The following is a 15,739-nucleotide window of genomic DNA, read 5'->3' on the forward strand; positions in this document are numbered from 1 at the left end:
CAGCCCAGGCCCCTCCCCAAACCCGCACAGGCACCCACCCTCTTCCTCCTCACCCTCAGTCTCCGCCTCACTAGGCTCCAGGTGCTCCGGCTTCTCCAGCTGCGCCAGAAGAAGATCAGCCTTACGCTCCACCTCTGAACCTCGCATACTGATATGTACATAGGCCGAAAGAAACTTCAGAGAATGAAATTCAGGAGGCTCGTGGAAATCGGTGGAATAGAATTCCAGCCAGATCTTTAAGACAGAGGACATGGCACTGTGGGAGACAGGTGGGCAACAGCATCAGAGGCCTGGCCTATCCCTCTATGCTACCCTCCCAAGGCTCCCCTGAGTGAGCTGCAGTCTTGTACCCTCTGCCCGTGCCTGTCCATAGACCAGCCCATCCAATGTCCACCCCCAGTATGGCAGTTCTGGCACAGATGGGCCTGGCAGCCGAGGAGGGGCTGGCAAAAGCCTCCATGGGAGGAGCCTTCAACCACTGATGTGACCACGTTTCCCTTCTTCAGGGAAACCTGACAACCTCCTCTGGCTGTGTCACTGCCCCATCCCTGCTGGAATGACCTGTCCACCCCAGGAGGGTGCTGTCTGCTCTGGGCATTACTCACTGGCACACAGGAGGTGTTCAGCAATATCTGATAAATGAGGAAACAGAGGGAGGCGCTGCTCCCCTGGCCTACCCAGGGCCCTTGGAAAAGCCCAAACTTGAGCTCACACGTGAATGTACTGCCCAAGTGTCTGCATGGAAATCTGCATATCCTTTTGCCAGTGACAGCAATCTCTTGGCCCTGACCACACTCTGCACCCTCAGCACCAGCTGAGCATCCCCATGGAGGCTCCAGCCCCGAGTGTGAGCGGGATGCTCTGCACACCTCCTGCTCTGGCTCAGCACGGGCTCTGGGGGTGTGGGCAGGGCTGGGTGGGAGGGCGTGGGGATGGATTCTCTCTGGGCTCACTCTGCTCTCCAGCCTCTCGCACACCCTATGGTGCCTGGGACCACATCCCCAGCCGTCTTGACTCCTTTCCCTGCAGGGAAAGCCTTGAGCCCTCAGCCCTGTAGCAGGAATCATAAGATGTGTGAGAGCCAGAGTTCTGCCAGCCCCCCACCCACAGGCCCCCGCAGACCACACGCAGTTGTGTGGAGATGGGAGCCCCTCCTTCTGCACCTAAACCCCACTTACCATTTTAGCTGCTCCAGGGATTCGCCATCCCCGTGACAATCAGTAATCATGTTTCCATACCTAGAGGAGGTCAGGAGTGTGTCAAATCTACCATACGGTGGCACTACCTGCTTCTCATGTCTACTGTGACTGTCTCACCTCTGACTAGAATGGAAGCCCAGGAGGGCAGGGAATGCAGTCTCCTCGGTTCATTGGATCACGGTCAGTGCCCAGAAAGTGACTGCACATAGTGTGGCTTCACCTATGTTTGTTGAAGGAATGAACCCCAACCAACTCCTCCCAAGATATCTGGGTGCACCTGAAGCCGCTCTGCCCGCCTCTGGTCTCCCTGCTTTGAATACACCCAGAAGCCTACAGATAGAATCTCAAATTTCCTGTAAAAATGTGAAAACAGTGAAGCCCAAGTCAACGAGGTCAGTGAGGGGGTGACAGAGACTTCCTCGTGGGGGTGTCAGGAATCCTGAATGAGGACGACCGTGGCCCCTCCAGCAGACCTTCCACAGGGCTGGACTCAGGAGCAGCACTTTCCATGGGGGACCCACTGGAGCTTGTTCCTGTGACCACCCACTGAACACAGGAGGAAACTGAGGCTCAGAGGGGTGTGGTGACAGTCCTAAGACTCACAGCTGGGAGGCGGCCTAGTGACACTGTGTGATCCAGGGCCTGAGTGCTCACCTGAGGAAAAGCAGGTGCAGCACATGCCGGGGACTGGCAAAGTTCCTGTAGGTTGACAGAAACAGGTGGACATAAGATTGGTCACCACCCAAGACAGCAGGCACCAGGTGCTCGACCCGCTTCTTCAGGGTGCGTGCCGGGACAGGCCACACCATGTGGGTGGCATCTGAGCTCAATGAAGATGTGTCTTCACTCTAGGACAGGACAGGGGAGAGATACACAGTGGCAGCACCGTGAACCCCAAGGAGGGCAGGGGCTGGAGGCCGGTCTTAACCCCAGGGAGGACATGAGAAGACAGCCTGAGGGCCCAGGGTTAATGTACAGGGTGGTGGTTGCCACCCCGGCAGTCCCCGTTCACCCTCCAGCCAGACCTGAGGTGTGAACACACCAGGACCAGCAGGTTTATAAACCCCCCACCCTCTGCCCCTGCCCTGGGAGGGTGTCCCATGTCCCCGTTCCCCACACACTCAGGAGGAGGGGCTGCGGTCACCCAGGGAGGCTCATAGTGCTGGCCTGGCCTTGCCCAACCTCCTCTGGGCCACCTGACATTACCTTTGGGGACCTCGTCCCAGACGGCCACAGGGGTCGAGGGCGAGGGCTGAACCAGCGCCGGAAGCATTGGACAAGCCTCTCAGCACAGGGCTTCCTGGGGCTACGGCCCCGGGACCTCGGGATACAGCACAACATCTCACTCTGCCTGTGGCCAAGTGAGCTGGGGAAGGGGCTGTGTATAGAATGTGGGTGCCAGGTTACCGAGTTCCGAGTTCTGTTGGGGTCTGTCGTCAAGGAAGTGAAGTCACTTCCTGATACCTCATTTCCTGAGCCCCTCCTCTGTGTACAAGACTGCAAATGCCCCTCTGGGTACCTGTCTGCTGACCCTCCTTCCCCATGAACTCTCTCTATTGCCCACACTTCCACCAACACTGCCTGACCACACCCCTGTGCAAGGCCTGGGTGCAGCCAGCGTCACAGCTCAGAGGAGATACACGTAGGGTCATCCCCAGCTCCTGCTTCTTATCACTTTATGTGACCCTGGACAAGCCATTGTCACTCTCATGACCTCCCCAGTTTCCCCTTTTGCACAGTGGGGATCTTTCTAGCATCTTCTTCCTAGGGATGGCATCAGGCATGTGTGAGAAAACATCTCTGAAACCTATGGCCGGTGTCACATGCAGCTAATAAACAAGACTAGAGATAAAATCCACGACGGTGTGGAAGGTAGCATGGAATACGACTAACGACAGGTCTGGTTCCTGTCATATAATCTTGAAAATGTCACTTTTGCTCTTGGTCTGTTTTCCCTGTCCGCACCATGCGACAGTTGGAATTTCATGCATTCACATACTGCTTTCCTCCATAAAACCTTACAATGGCTTCGTGTGTATTTAGGTTTGGACTCAAGTGCCACATCTCTGTCTGTGTGGTTGGCGACTCCTCAGGGGCTCCCCGTGGTCCCCACCATCTGCTGCACACATCCTCACGTAATCCCCTGCCCTGCAGTGTGGACTGGACTTAGTGACTCACTTCTAACCAATACAGTATCAAAAGTGAGAAGATGTCACTTTCTAAATGTCATGGTAACATGCCTGTCTCTAGAGTCTTGTGCTCTGTCTCCTCTGTTCTCTCTGTTTGTATCCACCATATGCCAAGCATGGTGCCGAGAGCTGGAGAAAGAGCTGATTCAGCTGCACCCTGGCTTGGGAGATGATCCCAGGATAAGAAAGAGGAGAAGACGTGCTATCGAGTGGCTGACATTCTAAGAGAGGAAAGGGTAAAGTGATCTAGGAGGCCATCAGAATATTCTAGATTAGGAAGCTACCTGAAGGTGGTAGGAAATGAACACCATTTGCAGAGAAGAACCAGAGGCGTTTGTTCCATTAAGATGACGGCAACATGTAACTGATGTGTAAGATGTAAGTAAGTAAGAAATACTATTCACAAATTCAAATCCTATTTTCAAAATCATTGAATGGCAGGGATAAGTGCTCATGTTCAATGCAAACATAACTAGAATTGAGGAAGATTCCATGTATGGAATAACTTTATATCTCCATTAGATGAAAGTATGCAGATATATGATCAGCAATTCTTTTCAAATTGTATAAAATATCCATTGTTGACACAATCAGGATTCCACCCCCATACTTTGGCTTCACACCCCATTTTCTTTACACCAGACACACATCCATTGCTGTGATGTAGATCCATTGCTGTCAACACTATCCCAGCCCACAGCCTACTGGTCCTGGGAGACAGCAACTCTATCACTATATTGTGTGCAGAATCCAGGAAGGGCCTAACACGGGGGCTCCATAAATACTCCCTGAAGTGCTGCACTAGAGAAGAGTCTATGATTTTATTACCTGGTGCTCTACCTACACATGTTATCACTTTGCATTATGTCATGATCCTTAGTCCCCCTCACCTGACAGTCAGCAACCCAGGAGCAGAGTCTTCACCTCGGTCTGCCCATATTCCAGGCCCCCAGCCCAGCACCTGGCAAGTAATAGGTGCCAAGTACTGATGAATGAATTGTCTGGAAACATGTGAAACAGGATTCATCAAGAATACCCAGGTGGAAGGTCACCATGAACATGCTGCCTGATAACCTGCCAGCCCGTTAATTCTGTCTGCCGACCACTTCCTTCAGCCAGGAACTGCCTGGGCACAAAGATTTCCCAGAGTCACCATCCTGCCTTGACTTCTGCCGTTCACTTTAGCCTCCTTGATTGTCCTACTTACTGTGGGTTTCTTCACTCTCAGTCTCAGGGGACACCTCTGAACCCCTAAGGTAGCCCACTGGGTCTTCCTTCTCTGGCCAACACATTCCTCTTGCTTCTGTGCATGGCCTTGATAGCAGTGTCACAGGCAATCCCAGGAAAGTGACACCGCAGCATGCTGACCTTGGGCACCCGCACTAGTCAAGGGAGCCCTCTCCCTTCATCTCCTGCAGAATCCCCCTAGGAATAGGGGATGCAGATATGTACACATGTGTAGGGAGGAAAGGGGTTCTCATGACATCTTAGCTAGAAGATGATTACAAATTTTTTAAACATTACTAGAAAATTATGGTTCGTTTGTCCTGGCATGCAACTGAATGATAAAAAAATCTGTGAAAAATTCTGACACCCATGACAAAAGAAATGATCCAAACAATATGACCATCGAGGTGCTTTTCTTTTATGTTTAGGACTATCATTAAAAAATGTGGTATTGAGGAGCATGTCAACAATATTGGGGGAGGCTCTGGAACGATGCTGAGTAGAAAATGGACAATGATTACTTTTTTGAGAGTTGAGAGAAGCTATTTTGCAGAAAGTGGCAAATGAGCTTGACTTTTAAAAATGAAGAGCATTAAAGCAAGTAAGTTGAGTGGAAAGTAGATGATATTTGGGGGAGGGGTGACATGTTAAGTTACAAGAGGCAAAGAAATGGAAAGAACACATGTTTTGCAAAGGGAAAAATCATTCCTGTAAAACATCAGAATTGGAGTTTTCTTGCTGTTCTTTTTGTGCCTATGTAGTATCTTCTTTCTGCTGTAACTTCCAACTTGGGTTCTAGGTACTCTGTGTATGTGTGTGTTTACAAGAGAGAAATTGATAAACCTTAGTAAGCCCTAGAAAATTCTAGAGGTCTGAAATAAACAGATATTTTTCAAGTTTATTTAATTAAAAAGCAAAACAAAACAAAAACAGTGTCATCTGCTCCTATTAGGTAAATAAATATATGATCATATTGGAATCTTTGTGTGTGTGTGTGGCTGGCCAATATAGGGATCCACACCCTTGACCTTGGTGATACGAGGCTGTGCACTAACCAGCTGAGCTACCAGCCAGCCTATACATGATCATATTGGAATAATATGCAACAGAGAGATACTCTGCTGCTATGGAGAATAAGCTGATTGCAAGGAAAAAAGATGCTCACAGATAAGGCAAGGGTAGGCTTTTTGTCCCCCATTGTGGAATAGTACAGGGAACAATGCAAATGTATTGAGGCTGGTAATTCCAAGTCATGGGAGGGAAATTAAAATGATGACTCTGGAAGAATAGTTTCAAATGTCAAGGAGTTTGAGGCAGGTGATCAATTTAGTGAAATGACAATTGCTTTAGGAGAGGCTGCTTCTTTGAAAGGATTGATACATACAGCAAGGCAAGGGAGGTGACTGTGCTGCTAAGTTTTTAATATTGCTATGCGTTTTAACTTTAAATATATTTGTGACTTTGCATGTAGCTCTGAATTTTGAGTGTCATAATTACTTAAGAATCTTTTATGGATTTGATTACTATAGCTATCACTGTAATTTGATGAGGTTTTAGAACTACATTCCATTCCTAATTTTGGTTTTATTATTTCCAAGTGCCAAAATACTTAACACAGAACCACCTCTTATTCTATAATAAAAAGCAATGGAGACAAGTTATTCAGTTGAAAAAGATTACTTTTTTTTTTTTTTTTTTTAAAGATGACCGGTAAGGGGATCCTATCCCTTGATGTGGTGTTGTCAGCACCACGCTCTCCCAAGTGAGCCAATCAGCCATCCCTCCGTAGGGATCCGAACCCGTGGCCCTGGTGCTGTCAGCACCACACTCTCCAAGTGCGCACGGGCCGGCCCTGCTCCATGGTAGTTTTAGATGCTTCCCTCCTTTCTTCTCAGAATTTTCATTTTCCCAAGTTCTCCTGGACAACTTCAACCCTGCTAACGATTCAAACCCATCACATCTGTCTGTCATGGTGTGGACTGGCGCCCAAGCAGAAGACTCAGGGCCTCTTTGAACTAGGACTTGCATTGACTTCAACTCAACCAAGCTGAGGCGCCGATCTTGTGATTACACTTAGCATGTGCTATGAATGGAGAGAAATGAAGTGAAAAGTGCCTATGAGATGCGAAGTCAAACTTGTCACGTTCCTAGTCCCCTCTCTGGGCTTCTCTCCATCTTCAGCTCCACCTCACTGTTTACCCCTTAAAGAAGCCAGATGCTCTCTAATTCGTATGTCCACGAAACACTTGGTATCAAATAACAGGTATTAAATGACTATTTGGTGGAAGTTCTGTATCCTAAATTTGTAGGTGTCCTTTATGTGACTGACGATGGCATGAATACCTAGTGTTAACAGTCTTTGGTGTGCTCAGCATTAATATACGTTAGGAATTGTCATGGAAACTTGTAAAATTAAAAAAAAAATCCAAATGCATGTCATCTGGCCTTGGAGTCCAGTTCTTCAGTACACACTCTGCTGATTTGGGCACCTCAGTCAAGAACCCAGTCAAAGAACCTCACAGAGTCACCCACAGGCCACGAAGCCACAGCACACGAGCAAGACTCTCCCGTGCTGCCCTGTTAACCATGAGCAGATGCCAAGGGCCCCAGATGTTTCAGCAAATCCTCTAGTTCAGCAAATCCTCTAATATGAAACAGGCCAAAGCAAACAAACAAAAAAGGAAAAAGCGAATTGGAAGAAATAGAGATCATGCAAGGGAAACAGAAAATACCATTAACTTCCTCAGAGTTATAGGAGAGAAACTATCGGACTTAATGACGAAGAACAGACATTGTTCAAGTAGAAGAGGGAGAAGATGAATCAAATAACCATGAGGTCATTTAGAAATTAAAAATATAACTGTTGAAATTTTTGTTTGCTTGTTTGTTTTGTGTGTGTGTGTGTGTGTGTGACAGTTAAGGGGGTTGTAACCCTAGGGGTGGTGTCGCCTGCACCGCGCTCAGCCAGTGAGCGCACCGGCCATCCCTATGTGGGATCCGAACCCGCGGCAGCGCCGCTGCGCTCCGAGCGCTGCTCTCTCCCGAGTGCGCCACAGGGCGGCCCATAAGTGTTGAAATTTAAATTAGAAAACAACTCACTAGAAAAGTGAGAAAATAACACAGGGGAAGCCTGATTAGATCAAAAAGACAAAAGGATAACAAGAAAGATACTATTAAAAAAAAGCATATAAAAGTAAAAGGAGTAAAAGGGAAAGAGAGAGAGAGAAAACGGAAGTGCGTGTCCGCAGAGCCAGTGTCTGAACAACACGCGCTCCAGGAAGAGCCGCGGAGATGGGCAGGAGGAGAGAACCGTGGGAGAAAGGAGGAAGGGACAGGTCCCGGAGGTCCCCAGAGGTCCCCACGTGGAGAGTGACGATGGGTCCACACGCCGCCCCGCACTGGGGAAGCACAGGGGACACCGTGTCAACTCTGGGTGTGGGGGTCCAGGGGACGGACGCTGCGGAGGAGCCTCAAGACGGAGACCACAGGGGAGTCCGGCCTTCAGCGTCTCGTGCAGAGTCGGTTCCGATCTCCGCTTTTCCTCGTCGAACGTGAGTCCGACAAGGCGAGGACGGGCCTCTGGACGTTTAGCAGCCCAAGACCGTTTTCTTAGCAGTCTATGGGGGGGCGTCTCACACTAGGAAGAGGACATAAACCCGGACAGGGGACAGGGCCCTGGTGACGGCCACGGGGGATCGTACCCACCCCGACTGCTCGGAGGCTGCAGTGTAGACATTGGCTCCCAGGAGGTGTCGTCCAGAGCACCACATGGGTCCCTGAGGCGTTCACCTGTGGTGACAGCAGCCGCCCTAACCAGGACAGTGCGCGTGCGCAGACGCCACCGCTCACAGAAGACACGCGATCCTCACCGGACTGTCAGCCGCGTCCCCGCAGCCGCCGGGGCGCAGCTCTCAGAGCCACCGACGGGAAGCCGCGGTCGCGGGGTGCGCTCTCCGTGGCGCCTCCTGGTGGCCCTGCCTGCAGCTGCCGCCCCCAGGCCGCCCGCCCGGGACAGGAGCGCACGACCGGCCGCTCTCCACTCCCTGCTCCCGCCCCTCTGCGCCCCATGACAGCGGGTTCCAGCGACACGACGGATTCCCACGGGCGCTCCAGGTCGGTGCAAGGGGTCCGCGCTGACGAGGCGCCGAGCACAGCCGTGAGAGGGACCCGCCTGGGCTGTCGTCGGCCGACGGTCCTGGCGGTTCCTCGGCCCCAGGCTGGCAGGCACAGTCCGCCTCGTGACAGTCCTGACCGCGGAGCCGTGTGCTATGAAAGCCACACGGTCACCACGAGCGACGGTATCTTGTGTACTTTTTCAAAACTGAGTTTTCTATTCTATGCCTTTATTCAACCGTATGAAATATAGAATTAGTAATTTATCAAATTGCGTAAAAAATGTCAATTGTTATTTATATATAAACAAAATTTATAGATTTATTTGGAAGAATTGATATATTTTCCCTACTTATTTTCTCATCTATGAACATGTACATCTCTTCATTGTCTTCAGTTTGTTCGTTTTTTCAATAACATTTTACACTCAGTGTTTAGAAATGATGATTGTAAAAATGCACCCTAATTATTCATGCAAACCTTATGAATGAAAATTTGGGGTGTTTCCAACCCTTAGGAATAGGTATTGTCATATTAACAATCTTGTCGACACCTCACCTTATAATTTTTCAAGGTTACATATGATATAGATTCCTGAATATTGGGTTACAGTGTAAAATAGTAAATATACAAGTATAATTTTGCTAAAGTTTGCGAGTTTCTGCTCCGTATGGGCTCTACCATTTGCATTCCACCACAATGTATTATAATACCTGTATCCGCACAGCCTCACTAACAAGTTTGTTATCAAAAAATTAAATTTTGCAAATCTAATAGGTGAAGACTTGTATTTCAATATATTTTAAATGTATAGTTCTCTATGAGGGATTTTAAGCACCTAATTAAGTATTGATGCCAATTTAAATTTCCTTTTGTGTTATTAGGTTGTTCATATATTTTGTTCATTTTTATTTCATTTTGTTGGTCATTTCCATCTCATTTTTTCACACATCATTGTATTAGTGATATTATCCTAGTTTAAGAGGTTTTTTGTTTTTTTGCTTTTTTTTAATTGAAACATTATTGATCACCCATTTTAAGTATTATAGCTTGTAATTACTTTTTGTCGTGTCCTTTTGACCTAGTTGGTGGCATTTACCTTTTGTTTGAGTTTGCTTTGCTTTATTAATTGCTGCTATGTCATCCATGTTAACTGCTGCTACATTAGTAGCAGCATATTTTCACCAGTGATTTGAAATGCTATCTTTCTTAAATACTAAATGTCTATAAATCTTGGGTATCTCTTTGAATTCTCCATTCTTTTTCATTAGGTTTTATATTTACTTATAAACAAATTGCATATGGTCTTGATAATGAAAAATTTATAAAAAAAAAATTTTCGATCTCTGGTTGACTTACCCCTCCCTTTTGATTTGTTTCCTCATTTTTTTCTGATGAACGATTAATGTTTCATCAAAATTTTATAATCATCTTATTTCGTTCTAGATGAAGAAACAAATGAGACTATTTTTAATGTGATCATGACACACGTATAAAGTAAGTTAGGAGAAAATCAAATCCTTAGGATCATGTGGCTTTCTGGCCAAGAAAATATCTCTGACATTTCTCTACCGTTTGTGTATGTATGTTTTAAGAGTGTTCTAATGCTTAAATCACATAGTTAAACAGTCTTTGTCGAGTTCTTGTTAGCTTTATGCCACATATTTTAACAATTTTGTGGCTATTGAGAATGGAATCTTGATTTGTGTAATGTAATCTAGATAGTTATTGTTATTACATAAGACATTTATTAATTTTATATGTGAATTTTTCTAAATCGCAACATGTAAATTTTATTTTAGTAAGTCGTCTTGTTTGTAATAGGTTTTTAATTAATTCTTTTTGATTTTCTAAATTCACAATACATACACATAACACATTTTTCTCCATCTTGGAATATACAAATACGTATGGTCAAATCTTATTTTATCTAGTGTTTTGATATTTATGAGTCTTACATTTTCTCAAAAGTAGTTTTGGCTTCTGTGGAAATTATTATGAGTTTTTCTTTCTTCTAATGCTTAATACTTTTGCAAAATATTGAAGTTAGTAATTCATCTCAAATTTAATTTTGTGAACGGTACCTAGCAAAAGCATAACTGGATTTAATTTCCAAGTAAATAATATTTCAATCCCTGTAATGATGAAGTGCTTTCCCCTAAGTAACCTGAATCCTTTCCACATATACCAGAATCTGTTTCAAAATTCAAACTTTTACTCCACTGAACTATTCGCTTATTCTTTGCCAATCTCATTCACTTTCAAGTATGTTCCTTTGCAATACATTTTATTAGACGGAGCAAATTTCCTCTTTGTTTTTATTATTATTGTTCTTCTTATGTCTTGAACATTTTGGGGGCCATTTTTGCACATAATTTTTTTTCATATTAACTTTGAGGTTATTTGACAAGTCCCCTAAACATCACTCTTTGGAATTTTTCCAGTTTAGATTTATTGAATCTATTGGTTAACATAGGTAGAATACATATATATGTGGCGTAACTTCCTAGCATCACTGCTGCCCGGCACATGGACACACGTGGGCATTTTGGTAGGAGCTGCTGAGTGGCTCCTGCGACAGGGGTATCTATGAACACATCTCCTGGGGCATCTGCTGGGACCTCTTCTTCCTTCATTCTCACAAGAGCTGGTCGTCACCAGACATACAGACCTGCCCATCTGATGGGGCAAATGCTATCTGAATAGTGAGCAAATTTCTGTGCATAATCATTAGGGAGGCCGCGGATGTCTGACATTTACTGGCCATATGAATTGCTTCCCTGTGGAACTGCAGGAATATGTCCTCTGTCCCCATGGATAAATGAGAACTCTCCGTACAACTAGGATGCATACTACCCTTTCTCTGCCCATGAAGAATTTTCCAGTCTGGGGTTTGTCTTTTCACCTTTTGACATTATTCTGGTTTTTGTTTGGACCAGGAAAAGTCAGCATTTTCCTCAGTGGCTTCTGGCTCTCTGGTCATTCAAAAGTAGTTCCTATTTCAAGATTATGGCAATAATAACTATCAGGGCTTTGTGTTTCTACATAGAGTCTTTGGTTTTTCTGTAATTTTCCTCTTACTAAAAACATAAAATGAAAATTAATCAGATCTTTCTCATATTATGCGGCCAGATACAAAAGGCCACATAACATATAACTGTACTGATAGGAACAATCCACGATAGGTAAATTCACACACACAGAAAATGGAGTGGTAGTCAGGGACAGGGAGAGGCGGGATGGGGAGTGACAGCTTAATGGCTACAGAGTTGATGAAGCTGTTCGATCACTAGACGGTGGTAAGGGTTGCACCATATTAAAAATGTACTTAATGCCACTGAATGGTAATTTTGAAAATATTAAAAACACTTTATTTTATACAAGGGATATTATTGAAAATAAAAGATGAAAAAATTGGAGGAGATGCAGGACACAGACAAAAATGAGGAGAAGCACAGCGTCAAGGAAGGGCAAGAACAGATCTGGAGTGGGGACTGGTGAGGGTGTTTGTGGGAGCTCTGGAGCCAGGGCTCCCCTGGGTGCTGGTGTTTCTTCTAATTCTTCGGATGTTTCAGGAACGGTTATGTCAGGTTGCTCTAGCTCTACCTCTGGATCTTGATCTTTCTCCTGCTCTTTCTCTTGCTCTTTCTCCTGATCTTTCTCTTGATCTTTCTGTTGCTCCTGCTCTGGATCTTGCGTCTGATCTACCACTTGCTCTGGATCTTGTTCCTGCTCTACCTCTTGCTCTGGATCTTGCTCTCGCTCTGCCTCTGGCAGTGGAGGTGGAGCTGGAGCTGGAACTCGAGCCGAACATGGCAGCAGGTCTTGGGACAGTTGTTCAGCCTGGGCGGAAGCTGGAACTGGAGAGACAACAATTGAAAATATCAATGTGAGTTTCTATGTCTCATCCAATGACACTGTCTTTCTAGAAGCCCAAGTCCAGAGAGCCAGCCTCAGGAAGTCTCCCCACACTGCAGAACACTGTATGATTGTTCTGAGTACTCAGTGCCCCTGTCCCCAGCCTGCTTCTGGAAACTCTGCTCTGTGTGGCCCAGCCCAGGCCCCTCCCCAAACCCGCACAGGCACCCACCCTCTTCCTCCTCACCCTCAGTCTCCGCCTCACTAGGCTCCAGGTGCTCCGGCTTCTCCAGCTGCGCCAGAAGAAGATCAGCCTTACGCTCCACCTCTGAACCTCGCATACTGATATGTACATAGGCCGAAAGAAACTTCAGAGAATGAAATTCAGGAGGCTCGTGGAAATCGGTGGAATAGAATTCCAGCCAGATCTTTAAGACAGAGGACATGGCACTGTGGGAGACAGGTGGGCAACAGCATCAGAGGCCTGGCCTATCCCTCTATGCTACCCTCCCAAGGCTCCCCTGAGTGAGCTGCAGTCTTGTACCCTCTGCCCGTGCCTGTCCATAGACCAGCCCATCCAATGTCCACCCCCAGTATGGCAGTTCTGGCACAGATGGGCCTGGCAGCCGAGGAGGGGCTGGCAAAAGCCTCCATGGGAGGAGCCTTCAACCACTGATGTGACCACGTTTCCCTTCTTCAGGGAAACCTGACAACCTCCTCTGGCTGTGTCACTGCCCCATCCCTGCTGGAATGACCTGTCCACCCCAGGAGGGTGCTGTCTGCTCTGGGCATTACTCACTGGCACACAGGAGGTGTTCAGCAATATCTGATAAATGAGGAAACAGAGGGAGGCGCTGCTCCCCTGGCCTACCCAGGGCCCTTGGAAAAGCCCAAACTTGAGCTCACACGTGAATGTACTGCCCAAGTGTCTGCATGGAAATCTGCATATCCTTTTGCCAGTGACAGCAATCTCTTGGCCCTGACCACACTCTGCACCCTCAGCACCAGCTGAGCATCCCCATGGAGGCTCCAGCCCCGAGTGTGAGCGGGATGCTCTGCACACCTCCTGCTCTGGCTCAGCACGGGCTCTGGGGGTGTGGGCAGGGCTGGGTGGGAGGGCGTGGGGATGGATTCTCTCTGGGCTCACTCTGCTCTCCAGCCTCTCGCACACCCTATGGTGCCTGGGACCACATCCCCAGCCGTCTTGACTCCTTTCCCTGCAGGGAAAGCCTTGAGCCCTCAGCCCTGTAGCAGGAATCATAAGATGTGTGAGAGCCAGAGTTCTGCCAGCCCCCCACCCACAGGCCCCCGCAGACCACACGCAGTTGTGTGGAGATGGGAGCCCCTCCTTCTGCACCTAAACCCCACTTACCATTTTAGCTGCTCCAGGGATTCGCCATCCCCGTGACAATCAGTAATCATGTTTCCATACCTAGAGGAGGTCAGGAGTGTGTCAAATCTACCATACGGTGGCACTACCTGCTTCTCATGTCTACTGTGACTGTCTCACCTCTGACTAGAATGGAAGCCCAGGAGGGCAGGGAATGCAGTCTCCTCGGTTCATTGGATCACGGTCAGTGCCCAGAAAGTGACTGCACATAGTGTGGCTTCACGTATGTTTGTTGAAGGAATGAACCCCAACCAACTCCTCCCAAGATATCTGGGTGCACCTGAAGCCGCTCTGCCCGCCTCTGGTCTCCCTGCTTTGAATACACCCAGAAGCCTACAGATAGAATCTCAAATTTCCTGTAAAAATGTGAAAACAGTGAAGCCCAAGTCAACGAGGTCAGTGAGGGGGTGACAGAGACTTCCTCGTGGGGGTGTCAGGAATCCTGAATGAGGACGACCGTGGCCCCTCCAGCAGACCTTCCACAGGGCTGGACTCAGGAGCAGCACTTTCCATGGGGGACCCACTGGAGCTTGTTCCTGTGACCACCCACTGAACACAGGAGGAAACTGAGGCTCAGAGGGGTGTGGTGACAGTCCTAAGACTCACAGCTGGGAGGCGGCCTAGTGACACTGTGTGATCCAGGGCCTGAGTGCTCACCTGAGGAAAAGCAGGTGCAGCACATGCCGGGGACTGGCAAAGTTCCTGTAGGTTGACAGAAACAGGTGGACATAAGATTGGTCACCACCCAAGACAGCAGGCACCAGGTGCTCCACCCGCTTCTTCAGGGTGCGTGCCGGGACAGGCCACACCATGTGGGTGGCATCTGAGCTCAATGAAGATGTGTCTTCACTCTAGGACAGGACAGGGGAGAGATACACAGTGGCAGCACCGTGAACCCCAAGGAGGGCAGGGGCTGGAGGCCAGTCTTAACCCCAGGGAGGACATGAGAAGACAGCCTGAGGGCCCAGGGTTAATGTACAGGGTGGTGGTTGCCACCCCGGCAGTCCCCGTTCACCCTCCAGCCAGACCTGAGGTGTGAACACACCAGGACCAGCAGGTTTATAAACCCCCCACCCTCTGCCCCTGCCCTGGGAGGGTGTCCCATGTCCCCGTTCCCCACACACTCAGGAGGAGGGGCTGCGGTCACCCAGGGAGGCTCATAGTGCTGGCCTGGCCTTGCCCAACCTCCTCTGGGCCACCTGACATTACCTTTGGGGACCTCGTCCCAGACGGCCACAGGGGTCGAGGGCGAGGGCTGAACCAGCGCCGGAAGCATTGGACAAGCCTCTCAGCACAGGGCTTCCTGGGGCTACGGCCCCGGGACCTCGGGATACAGCACAACATCTCACTCTGCCTGTGGCCAAGTGAGCTGGGGAAGGGGCTGTGTATAGAATGTGGGTGCCAGGTTACCGAGTTCCGAGTTCTGTTGGGGTCTGTCGTCAAGGAAGTGAAGTCACTTCCTGATACCTCATTTCCTGAGCCCCTCCTCTGTGTACAAGACTGCAAATGCCCCTCTGGGTACCTGTCTGCTGACCCTCCTTCCCCATGAACTCTCTCTATTGCCCACACTTCCACCAACACTGCCTGACCACACCCCTGTGCAAGGCCTGGGTGCAGCCAGCGTCACAGCTCAGAGGAGATACACGTAGGGTCATCCCCAGCTCCTGCTTCTTATCACTTTATGTGACCCTGGACAAGCCATTGTCACTCTCATGACCTCCCCAGTTTCCCCTTTTGCACAGTGGGGATCTTTCTAGCATCTT

Source organism: Cynocephalus volans, chromosome 5 (genome assembly GCF_027409185.1).
Source record: "Cynocephalus volans isolate mCynVol1 chromosome 5, mCynVol1.pri, whole genome shotgun sequence".
NCBI lineage: Eukaryota > Metazoa > Chordata > Mammalia > Dermoptera > Cynocephalidae > Cynocephalus > Cynocephalus volans.